Raw genomic sequence first — 13,592 nt, 5'->3', positions numbered from 1 at the left:
GGACATTATGTGCATGAGTTACAGCAATTTTCTTTTTCTTTGTATTAATAGCATGCATTAGCTCTTAGCTAAGTGTTGCTAGCATGTTGTAGCATGATTGTAGCATGTTGTTAGCCTATTTAAAACTTGCTAATGCTTTTTAATATGTTGCTAGGAGTCCGTAACAGTGTTAAACGTCACTTCCTGTTGTCAGCAGGTGGCGCTATGAATATAACTGAATATGGGCACTGAAATGTGTTCAGGACATGAATCTTATCACACCTGTGAAGTTTGAGGCAGATCGGACATTGTTTGCCTGAGTTACAGCCACTTCTTTTTTTCATGGCGACACGTCGAACTTTGTCAGGCCGCCACGGACACGCCCCTCGGCGAAAACTCAAAAGCTTCGCAATTTAACATCGCAAGGGCCTTATGATAACACTCAGCAAATTTGAAGATGATCGGATAAAAACTGTAGGAGGAGTTCGTTAAAGTACGAGGCCTGAAAATGGCAAAAACTGCACAAAAATCGTACAGGAAATTCAATATAACGGACTTCCTGTTGGGTTTAGGAAGTTGCACCAGGAGACTTTTTTGTAGGTATTGGTGTGCTACACCAGTGTACCGAGTTTCGTACAGGTACGTGAAACGCAGCTCGAGGCGCACTCCGTTGAAATTTTATAGGTGGCGCTATCGAGCCATTTTGCCACACCCACTTCTGAAAACCATATCAGATGTAAATTTTCGCCAGGACTGATGCGTGTGCAAAGTTTCGTGAGTTTTCGAGCATGTTTAGGCCTTCAAAAAGACTTTTTACTTTGGAGAAGAAGAAGAAGAAGAAGAAGAATAAACAGAGCAATTCCAATAGGGTCCTCGCACTGCAGTGCTCGGGCCCTAATAATAATAATAATAATAATAATAAACGGAGCAATTCCAAGAGGGTCCTCGCACCACCGGTGCTCGGGCCCTAATAATAATAATAATAAACGGAGCAATTCCAAGAGGGTCCTCGCACCACCTGTGCTCGGGCCCTAATAATAATAAAAAATCCTAAGAAAAACAATAGGGCTCTCGCCCTTTTAGGGCTCGGGCCCTAATAATAATAATCCTTCGAAAAACAATTGGGCCTTCGCCCTTTTGGGCTCGGGCCCTAATAATAATAATAAACGGAGCAATTCCAATAGGGTCTTCACACCATCGGTGCTCGGGCCCTAATAATAATAAACGGAGCAATTCCAATAGGGTCCTCACACCATTGGTGCTCGGGCCCTAATTATCACAACTATAAAACAAAAAATGTAAAATGTAAAAACTGATTGATTTAACGATTTAAAAATTGATTTAAAATAAATTTAAGACAGATAAAAACAGAAAATGATTATACATAGTGCAATCAGTTCGGACGAAGCACAGTGCTCATTAAGTAAATGCACAGCTAAACAGATGAGTTTTGAGTCTAGATTTAAATGTAGTTAATGTTTTAGCACATTTGATCTCTTCTGGAAGCTGGTTCCAACTGCGGGCAGCATAATAGCTAAAAGCAGATTCCCCTTGTTTTGTGTGAACCCTTGGTATTTCTAACTGACTCGATCCTAATGATCTGAGTGGTCTGTTAGGTTTATACTCAGTGAGCATATCTGCAATGTATTTAGGTCCTAGGCCATTGAGTGATTTATAAATGAGTAAAAGTACTTTAAAATCAATTCTAAATATAACTGGAAGCCAGTGTAGTGACCTGAGGACTGGTGTGATATGCTCAGATTTTCTGGTTCTAGTCAGAATCCTGGCAGCAGCGTTCTGGACAAGCTGCAGCTGTCTAATGGTTTTCTTGGGAAGGCCAGTGAGGAGACCATTACAATACTCCACCCTGCTTGTGATAAAGGCATGAACAAGTTTCTCTAAGTCTTGACTGGAAACAAAACATCTAATTCTTGCAATGTTTTTGAGATGATAGTATGCTGACTTAGTTACTGCTTTGACATGACTACTGAAATTAAGGTCTGACTCCAGAATCACACCAAGATTCCTGATTTGGTTTTTGGTTGTTTGACCCCTAGCATCAAGGTATGCATTCACCTTAAGAACTTCCTCTTTGCTTCCGAATGCAATGACAGTTTTCTCCTTGTTTAACTGAAGGAAGTTCTGGCACATCCAACTGTTAATTTCATCAATGCATTGGCAGAGGGAATCAATGGGGCTGTAGTCATTTGGCGATAAGGCTAGGTAAATCTGGGTATCATCAGCATAGCTGTGATAGGCAATTTGGTTCTTTCTCATTATTTGACTTAGTGGGAGCACATACAGGCTAAACAAGAGCGGCGCAAGAATTGAGCCCTGAGGGACTCCGCATGTCATGGATGTCCACTTAGATTTATGCTCTCCTATACTCACATAATAACCTCTCCCTTCTTATGACCTGAACCAATTGAGAGCCATCCCAGAAAGCCTGACCCAGTTTTCCAGTCTCTCTAGAAGAATGTTATGATCGACAGTGTCAAACGCAGCACTAAGATCTAGTAGTACCAGCACTGATATTTTGCAAGAATCAGAGTTTAAGCGAATATCATTTATTATCTTAACAAGCGCCGTCTCTGTGCTGTGATGCAGTCGGAAACCAGATTGAAAATTGTCCAGGTATCCATTTGAGTTTAAGTAGTTGTTCAACTGATTGAAAACTACCTTTTCAATAATCTTGCCTATAAAAGGAAAATTAGATATTGGTCTATAGTTGCTCAATATGGTGTTATCAAGATTGCTCTTTTTCAGAAGGGGCTTAACAACTGCAGTTTTCAGGGAGTTTGGAAAAGTCCCAGAAAGAAGTGAGGTGTTCACCACTTCTAAGAGATCTGCTTCTAAACAGTTAAACACACTTTTGAAAAAAGATGTGGGAAGTGTGTCAAGGTTGCAGGTTGAGGATTTAAGGTGCTGTACTATTTCTTCCAAAGTTTTGCTATCAATTGCTTCAAAAACAGACAAAGTGACTGCTTTTTGAAATTGCGGTCGTATCTGTCTAACCTCTGCATAACTTGAGGATGTGCTAATCACCTTTCTGATATTAATAATCTTCTCTGAAAAGAAGGGAGCAAACTCATTGCATTTGCTGTCAGAGAGCATTTCACTGGGAATCTGACTTGGGGGGTTTGTTAGTCTCTCAACAGCAGCAAAAAGAGTGCGAGTGTTGTTTAGGTTACTGTTTATAAGGTTTGAGAAGAACTTCTGTCTTGCTGTGGCTAGTTCCACATTGAAAGCATGAAGGCTGTCTTTATAGATGCTATAGTGAATTTCAAGTTTTGTCTTCCGTCACATCTGCTCAGCTTTTCTGCATTGCCTTTTCATACTCTGTACTGCTGTTGATTTTCTCCAACATGATTTTTGTCTGCCAGTCGTCTTACTGACTTTCACTGGTGCAATATCATCAATGACATTCTTAACTTTTGAGTTAAAGGACTCCAAGAGAAGATCAACAGAGTCTGCAGAAATGCTTGGCATTGAAGATATAGCCTTCATAAACAGCACTAGTGTTTTCGTTAATCCATCTATTTTGACAGAGACGGATCTAGATTCAGTGGTAGCAGAGATCAATATATCAAAGAAAATACAGAAGTGATCAGATAGTGCTACGTCCTTAATGACAATGGATGAAATGTTTAGACCCTTACTAATGAGTAAATCAAGAGAGTGTCCACGATTGTGTGTGGGTCCATGCACATGCTGAATCAGGTCAAAAGTGTTTAAAATGGTTATAATTTCTTTTGTAGTTTTGACTTCTGCATTTTCTATGTGAAAATTAAAATACCCTGCAATAGCAAAACAGTCAAACTCTGAGAAAATCATTGATAACAGTTCTGTGAACTCTTCAACAAAGGCTGGAGAGTATTTTGGAGGCCTGTAAATAATGATAAATAGAATTCGTGGAGCACCTTTCAGCACAATCCCTAGATATTCAAAAGACAAGTACTGACCAAATGACACTTGCTTACATTGATAGACATCTTTAAATAGAGCAGCTACACCTCCACCTCTCCTAACAGCTCTGCAGACACTCATGAAAGTAAAGTTAGGAGGGGCTGTTTCATTGAGGACTGTTGCACTGCAGCTGTCTTCAAGCCATGTTTCAATTAGAAACATAAAATCCAAGTTGTATGTGGTTATTAAGTCATTGATCAGAAATGATTTATTTTTTAGTGAGCGAATGTTTAAAAATGCTAACTTGATGCCATTATTTTTTGTCTCTAAAGCAGTCTTAGTTTGATACCTAATAGGCCGCAGATTAGATGGGTCAGCTGTACGGCTTGAGAAGGCCTTACACTTTCCATCATGTGATAAAACAGAGATAGAGAAAGCTACAGGCACACTGGGTTCCCGCTTGTTATGTAAACATTCCTGAGTGTTGCTGCTATCGTAGCGGGGACCCAACACATATTACTGAGAGTTGTTATCAGTTGTTTTTGGTTCACCTACAGCAGATGGAGGAGGGTTTGGGCCCTGACGTTGTGGCAGCGGCCGGAGAGCTCTTGAAGGAGGAGGAGGGTGAGCTGGGCCCACAGGGTTTGGTGGTTGTGGTGCCCGCCGTTTTTTAGTTGATATCTGGGGGCTTGCAGCAAAAGAGTGGGAGAGTCTGGTTCCAGCATATACCAGTTCCTCCATTTTCTGTGAGAAGCTTAGAAGTGGAGATGCTGGAGAGAGGGATAATGTGTCTGGTGAGCGGGGCTCTGGCTCTGGTGTTTCCGGTGGCTGAAATATGTTGTCCTGGCTTTCCTGGCTGTTTACCAGAAAGTCGTCCTTCGGCACTGAGTCTTGGAGCTGTTGTAGTACGTCACAGTCTGTCTGTGATGAGCTCTGTGGGCAGGGCTCAGCCGGGATGGTGTCCATGAGCAGTGCTTGTTGTGGCTGTGTGGCGTTGTCAGTGTCCTTGTGGGATGTGTCGACCACATGACGACTCTGAAGGGCACCATACAGATTTTCTTAAAGAATTCGCTGATTTTATATCTGAGCTGGTGTTAGCTACAGATAAGGTCTTAATAGTAGGTGACTTTAACATCCATGTTGATATTGAAAATGATGCGCTGGCAGCTGCATTTACAGACATTCTAAATTCTATTGGAGTTAGACAACACGTGTCAGGTCCCACTCATTGTCGAAATCATACTCTAGACTTAATACTGTCACATGGAATTGATATCAATGCCGTTGAGATTCTGCAGCAAAGTGATGATATCTCTGATCATTATCTAGTCTTGTGTATTCTCCAGATGACTAAAACTGTAAATTCAACTCCTTATTACAAGTATGGTAGAACCATCACTTCTACTACAAAAGATTGCTTTCTAAGTAATTTTCCTGACTTATCTGAATTCCTCAGCATGTCCAATAGCTCAGAAAAACTTGATGATGTAACAGAAACTATTGACTCTCTCTTTTCCAGGAATCTAGATACGGTCACTCCTCTGCGCCTAAGGAAGATTAAGGAAAACAGTCCGACCCCGTGGTATAACGAGCACACTCGCGCCCTAAAGAGAGCAGCCCGGCAAATGAAGTGCAGCTGGAGGAAAACAAAATTAGAGGTTTTTCGTACTGCTTGGTGTGAATGCACCCTATCGCATAGAAAAGCGTTAAAATCGGCAAGATCTGATTACTTTTCGACTCTTTTAGAAGATAACAAACATAACCCTAGGTATTTATTCAATACAGTGGCTAAGTTAACAAAAAATAAAGAACCAACAGACACTGACTATGCCCATCAGCATAGCAGTAATGACTTTATGAACTACTTTACTTCCAAGATCGATACTATTAGAGACAAAATTGTTACCATGCAGCCGTCAATTATTACAGTATCGCATCAGATAGTACACTATAGATCTTCTGGGGAACAATTCCACTCATTCTCTACTATAGGTCAGGCTGAATTGTATAAACTTGTTAAAGCATCTAAACCAACAACTTGTATGCTAGACCCTACTCCATCCAGTAGGGTGACTTGCTTCCTGATCTCATAGATCCTCTGCTAAATATTATTAATTCATCACTGTCACTAGGATATGTCCCCAAAACCTTCAAACTGGCTGCTATTAAGCCTCTCATTAAAAAACCACAACGTGACCCCAACAAATTAATTAATTACAGACCTATCTCGAATCTCCCATTTCTGTCAAAGATATTAGAAAAGGTTGTATCCTTTGTATCCTTCACAATTATCTTCCTTCCTACAGAAAAATGATATCTGTGAGGATTTCCAGTCAGGTTTTAGACCGTACCATAGTACTGAGACTGCTCTTATTAGAGTTACAAATGATCTGCTCTTGTCATCCGATCGTGGTTGTATCTCTCTGTTAGTGCTACTGGATCTTAGTGCTGTGTTCGATACTGTTGACCACAACATTCTCTTGAACAGACTTGAAAATTATGTTGGCATTAGTGGTAGTGCATTGGCATGGTTCAAATCGTACTTATCTGACCGCTATCAATTTGTGGCAGTAAATGAAGAGGTATCATATCGGTCACAAGTGCAGTATGGAGTACCACAAGGCTCAGTGCTAGGGCCATTACTTTTTATGCTTTACATGTTACCCTTGGGTGATATCATCAGGAAATATGGTGTTAGCTTTCACTGTTACGCTGATGATACTCAGCTCTATATTTCTTCGCGGCCCGGCGAAACATACCAATTTGAAAAACTAACGGATTGTGTAGTTGAGTTAAAAAATTGGATGGCAAGTAATTTCTTACTGCTAAATTCTGAAAAAAAAAAAAAACAGAGGTGTTAATTATTGGACCTAAAACCTCAGCGTTCAATAACCTAAAACACTGTCTAATACTTGATGGCTGAATTCTTAGTCATCAGTTAGGAACCTAGGTGTGCTATTTGATGGCAATCTTTCCTTTGAAAACCACATCTCTAATATTTCCAAAACTGCATTTTTCCATCTCAAAAATATATCTAAATTACGACCTATGCTCTCAATGTCAAATGCTGAAACATTAATCCATGACCTCAAGATTAGATTATTGTAATGCATTATTGAGAGGTTGTTCTGCTCGCTTAATAAACAAACTCCAGCTGGTCCAAAATGCAGCAGCTAGAGTTCTTACTAGAACCAAAAAGTATGATCATATTAGCCCGGTTCTGTCAACACTGCACTGGCTCCCTATTAAACATTGTATAGATTTTAAAATCTTGCTAATTACTTATAAAGCCCTGAATGGTTTAGCTCCTCAGTACCTGAGCGAGCTCTTATCACATTATAGTCCCTCACGTCTGCTGCGTTCTCAAAACTCTGGCAATTTGATAATACCTAGAATATCAAAAACAACCGTGGGCGGCAGATCATTTTCTTATTTAGCACCCAAACTTTGGAACAATCTACCCAACACTGTTCAGGACGCAGACACACTCTGTCAGTTTAAATCTAGATTAAAGACCCATCTCTTTAACCTGGTTTACACATAACACATTAACACATTTCTATAATTCAAATCCGTTAAAGGATTGTTAGGCTGCACTAATTAGGTCAACCGGAACCGGGAACACTTCCCATAACACCTGATGTACTCAGTGCATCATCAGAAGAATGGCATCTACGCTTATATTAGTCTGTTTCTTTCTTATTCCGAGGTCACCTTAACCACCAGATCCAGTCCATATCCAGATCAGATGGTCACTGCAGTCCCCCGGATCCAGTCCGTACCCAGCCCTGACGGTGGATCAGCACCTAGAGACGACCTCTACAGCCCTGAATGTCAGCGGAGACCACATCGACTAGATGAGCCCCAGAGATGGATCCTCAGTGAAGACCTCGTCACCTAGACGGCTGTCGGCACAAGACCACGGGAACCTGGTGATTCCTCTGTGTCTGGCCAGAGGAGAACTGGACCCCAGACTGAGCCTGGTTTCTCCCAAGGTTTTTTTCTCCATTTGTCACCGATGGAGTTTTGGTTCCTTGCCGCTGTCGCCTCTGGCTTGCTTAGTTGGGGACACTTTATCTTCACACAATATTGTATTTTATTTTATTGTATTTGATTAACTACCTTTACCTGAAAATTGAGTGTTTACTGTTGCCCATGGCATTGTTGATGTACTATTTCCTATTTAATACTGTACAGCCGCCTTGTCACAATTCTGTATTGTTAAAGGCGGTATATAAATAAAGGTGACTTGACTTGACTAGTCCTTCTAATAAAAGTTTGCGTATGGATCCGTTCGCTTCTCGTCTCCCTCTCCACGTTACAGTCATAGTCTTTTGACTAAAATGCCATTTAGTTTTTGTCATCTGAATTATTTTATTTTTAGTCTAGTTTTAGTCAACTAAATATCATAAGATTTTAGTCGACTAAATCTACAGTGAATTTAGGATCTAATGGGTTTAGCTAGAGTGTAATGCATTTATTAAGCTTTTCTCTAAAATTACCAAACTCATTGTGTTACGGAGTGAGAGATGTGACGGGAAGCGGGCAGATCCATTTGCAAACTTTTATTCAGGGACATCGACAAAGACATGGTCATAGCAGGCAGGGTCAGACAATGGCAAACAGGTATATAGACAGCAAGAACAAAAGAGTAATCCGTAACACAGGTGAGGGTCAATAAGCGGCGAACGTTATCCGAAGGGAGAGGCAATAGAGTAATCCAGACAGGCGAGGGTTTCAAAAGGCTGGCAGCAAAACAGACAAGACGTAATAACAATGCGAAGGTACAAGGCTTAGATGACAAGATACAGGAACTAGACTAGACTAGAATAGAATACACGAACAGACTTAAGGCTCCGTACAGTTGTTTACACACAACTTGTGCTAAATGCAAACCAATACTCGGCGACAAGAGAAAGATGTCCGGGTTTTAAATAGTGTCTCTGATTGGGTACAGGTGGTAGCCACAATGGCTGATGGGGAACGTAGTCCGGGGTGTGGTATAACAGTCAGTGTGATGTGAATGTCAAAGTGACCTCTGGTGGCAAGCAGACTGATGTATAGGAACAGGTTCGTGACACATTGTATAGGTTTAATATTAAGGTTTTATTATAATAGACACAGATTTAACTGCTGTGACATGCAACATGCTTTTATATTAAGATTAAATAAACCACTTCTTATAAAGAAACAAGAACATGGTCTTCTTTTCAATTAAATGCCAATAGTTATATAGGCTAATTATGCATTCTTTATAACAATGTGTTTACCACATTCTTCATTATTTCAAGCAGACACATTTATTAATATAAATAAATTTAGATTTATGTTTATGATGGTGAAACAACGTCGCAATATCAGCGTTGATTTAATTACCAAAATCCTAATTCAATGTTAATCAAACATCTACAGAACAACCTCAAATCACCCATGCGGAAGGTAAGACAGTGAAGCAACGTTGCAATTTTAACGGTGAAACAACAATGAATCAGCACTGAAATGCTGGCTGGGTGAACATGTAACTCTTGCATCTGTGATAAAGCAATAAAACACACACACACACACACACACACACACACACAGGTATTTATCTTCTTTAGGTTACATGCCCTTTAACCATTTGTAAACTGGTAACATATTACTCTTTTTTTGAAAGGTAATAACGTTGAAACAACTGTCATTATTTCAACCATATTTCAATGCTGAAAGGCTGGTCATGTGCTGGCCGGGAAATGTTTCTGATAACTGAGAATAACTAAGTTTCTTTATTCACATCATTGTATATGTATTTTTTCCCTCTTGCATAGTACAGGTGCATCTCAATAAATTAGAATGTTGTGGAAAAGTTCATTTATTTCAGTAATTCAACTGTAACAGGACTCGTCGGAAGCGTGAATAGATCCAAGTGCGAGCTTTATTGTACAGATCATAGTCAAGACAGGCAGAGTGAGTCTCCAACAAACAGTAACATCCAGGGCAAGACAAAAGCATAATCCAATAAAACAGGCGGAAGGTCAAAGCGAGCAGTCCAAAAGTAACAAATAAAACTACAGCAATGAAACAAGACAAAACTACAGCAATGAAACAAGGTATAACTATGACTATCAAACAAAACAAAAACCATGGAAATAACAAAACAAGGCAATGAAACAGGGAAAACGCTAGGTAGAGTCCGCACAGGCAAAACATTACTTTGCAAGGCCTGTTTGGCATGGCCCTCCTTAAATGGCCACCAAACAGGAAGTAGCCAAAGAAGCAGCAGAGGGAGCGGTAACAGTCAGTCCATGGGTAAGGGCTCCCTCTGCTGGCGTGGCATTACATAAACTCAAATTGTGAAACTCGTGTATTAAATAGATTCAGTGCACACAGACTTAAGTAGTTTACGTCTTTGATTCTTTTAATTGTGATGATTTTGCCTCACATTTAACAAAAACCCACCAATTCACAGTCTCAACAAATTAGAATACTTCATAAGACCAATAAAAAACAAAACATTTTTAGTGAATTGTTGCCTTTCTGGAAAGTATGCTTATTTATTGTATATGTACTCAATACTTGGTAGGGGCTCCTTTTGCTTTTATTACTGCCTCAATATGGCGTGGCATGGAGGTGATCAGTCTGTGGCACTGCTGAGGTGGTATGGAAGCCCAGCCCAGACAGCAAGCAGTTTCGGCCCAGATCCGGCCCACATCTGGCCCGCATGGATTTCACACGGGCCAGGTCTGGGATGGATCTGGGCCAACACTATGTTGCTGTCTGGGAGGTTTCTTTGACAGTGGCCTTCAGCTCATTTGCATTTTTTTTGGTCTCTTGTTTCTCATTTTCCTTTAGACAATACCCCATAGATTCTCTAAGGGGTTCAGGTCTGGTGAATTTGCTGGCCAGTCAAGCACACCAACACCATGGCCATTTAACCAACTTTTGGTGCTTTTGGCAGTGTGGGGAGCCAAATCCTGCTGGAAAATGAAATCAGTATCTTTAACATATCTTTAGCCTCCTGTTTGAAAATGGCCTCCTTTTATGGCCACCAAACAGGAAGTAACAAACGAAGCAGCAGAGGGAGCAGCAACAGTCAGTCAGTGGGTGGAGCGACCCCTGGCACTCAAACAACAACAACAACAGTCCAGGAGGGTGGGGGAACAGAGGCAAAACAGGGGGTGGGACGGAGGGCCAGGTCCATGTAGAGGAGGTGGGCCTGGATCGTAGAGCAGGGACAGACAGTGAAGCACTGGAGGACCTGGACCATGGAGCAGTGGCAGACAGTGAAGCACTGGAGGACCTGGACCGTGGATCAGTGGCAGACAGTGGAACCCTGGAGGACCTGGACTGTGGAGCTGTGGCAGACAGTGGAACCTTGGAGGACCAGGGCCGTGGAGCTGTGGCAGATAGTGGAACCCTGGAGGGCCTGGGCCGTGGAGCTGTGGCAGACAGTGGAACCTTGGAGGACCTGGGCCGTGGAGCAATGGCAGACAGTGGAACACCGGAGGGCCTGGGCTGTGGTGCAGTAGCAGAAAGTGGAAACTTGGAGGACCTGGGCCGTGGAGCAATGGCAGACAGTGGAACACTGGAGGGCCTGGGCCGTGGAGCAATGGCAGAGTAGAAAGCCATGGTGGAGTAGGCAGAGCAGGTAGAGCAGGGAGCCATGGCGAGGCAGGCAGAGCAGGCAGAACAGGAAACCATGGCGAGGCAGGCAGAGCAGGCAGAACCGGGAGCCATTGCGGGGCAGGCAGGGCAGGCAGAGCAGGCAGAACAGACAGGAGCAGAGATATCCACAGTGAAGCTAGTGACATCCATAGCAGAGTGGTGTGTTTACGGACGATGTTCTTGGCCATGGCATGACAGCCAGAGAGTTCATAATAGTCCTTCTTGACTGTGACATGACAGGTGGAGAGTTCATGATTGGCCTTCTTGACCGTGACGTGGCGAGCAGAGTTTTCATGATAAGCCTTCTTGACCGTGACATGACAGGGAGAGAGTTCATAGGAGGACGCCGCCCCCATTGGAGGATCCACAGCATAAGCTGACACCTCTGGAGGCATAGGCGTCAATTCTAGAGCAGATGTGGCAGTGAGTTCATAAATGGGCGCCACCTCCTTAGGAGGTTCTACAGTGTATGCTGACACCTCAGGAGGTATAGGCACGAACTCGTGGACAAACGAGTCCTCAGGAGCAGACTTGTGGGCAGATCAGGCCTCTGGGGCAGACTCGCAGTCAGGCAAGGCCTCTGGAGCAGACTCGTGGATAGATGAGGCCTCTGGAGCAGATTCGTGGACAGATGAGGCCTCTTGAGCAGACTCGTGGACAGACGAGGCCTCTGGAGCAGATTCGTGGACAGATGAGGCCTCTAGAGCACAGTGTGCAGCCCACACACTGAAAATGGCGACAGCCATTACAGGCAGCACAGTAGATAGTGGGGTGTCTGTTGACCTTGAGGGTGTGGATGCTATGGACTTGTGGCTTGGGAGTGTGGGCTCTGCGTGGCTTGGGAGCGTGGGCTCTGCGTGGCTTGGGAGCTCAGAGGGGACCTGGTAAGGTTCTGGTAGGACAGATGTTTCTTGACTTGATTCATGGAGGTCTGCCGTAACTTGACTTGACTCAGGGAGGCCTGCCGTGACTTGACTTGACTCAGGGAGGCCTGCCGTGACTTGACTTGACTCGTGAAGAACAGCAGTGACCTGACTTGGCTCAGGGAGATCAGCTGTGGCTTGACTTGGTTCTTGAAGGTCAGCTGTGGCTTGACTTGGCTCATGAAGGTCAGCTGTGGCTTGACTTGGCTCGGGAATAACAGCAGCAACTTGACTTGGCTCACGAAGATCTGCTGTAGTTTGGCTTGGCTTGTGAAGATCGGTAGTGACTTTGCTTGACTCAGGAACCACGGCTGTGACTTTGCTTGACTCAGGAACCACGGCTGTGACTCTGCTTGACTCAGGAACCACGGCTGTGACTCTGCTTGACTTGAGGGCTACAGCTATAGCTTTACTTGACACAGGAGCAATAGCTGTAACTTGACTGGACTTCGGAAACGCAGCTGCAACTTGACTTGACTTGGAGACTTGACTTGACTCAGGAAACGCAGCTGTAACTTGACTTGACTCAGGAACAACATGGCTTGACTCATGGGGCACAGCTGTGACTTGGCTTGACTCGTGGGGCACAGCTGTGACTTGGCTTGACTCGTGGGGCACAGCTGTGACTTGGCTTGATTCGTGAAGAACAGCTGTATCTTGGCTTGACTCATGGAGGACAGCTGTATCTTGGCTTGACTCATGGAGGACAGCTGTATCTTGACTTGGCTCATGGAGGACAGCTGTATCTTGACTTGGCTCATGGAGAACAGCTGTGTCTTGGCTCGACTCATGGAGAACAACAGCTGTATCTTGGCTTGACTCATGGAGAACAGCTGTATCTTGGCTTGGCTCATGGAGAACAGCTGTATCTTGACTTGACACAGAAAGTGTAGCCCTGACTTGACACCGGAGGATCAGGCATCACTTGGTTTGATTTGGGTGTGGCAGAGATGATGTGATGAGATGCGAATGGGATGATTTTGGTTTGATGAGGCTCAGGCGTGGCAGCCATCTTGGCCAGGGACTCAGACGGGGCAGCCATCTTGTGAACAGGGTTGGTGATGGCGGCCATCTTGTGAACAGGCTTGGGGATGGCGGCCATCTTGTGAACAGGCTTTGGGATGGCGGCCATCTTGTGGA

The sequence above is a fragment of the Labeo rohita genome, chromosome 1 (genome assembly GCF_022985175.1).
Source record: "Labeo rohita strain BAU-BD-2019 chromosome 1, IGBB_LRoh.1.0, whole genome shotgun sequence".
Lineage (NCBI taxonomy): Eukaryota > Metazoa > Chordata > Actinopteri > Cypriniformes > Cyprinidae > Labeo > Labeo rohita.
Note: the sequence above shows the minus strand (reverse complement) of the source record.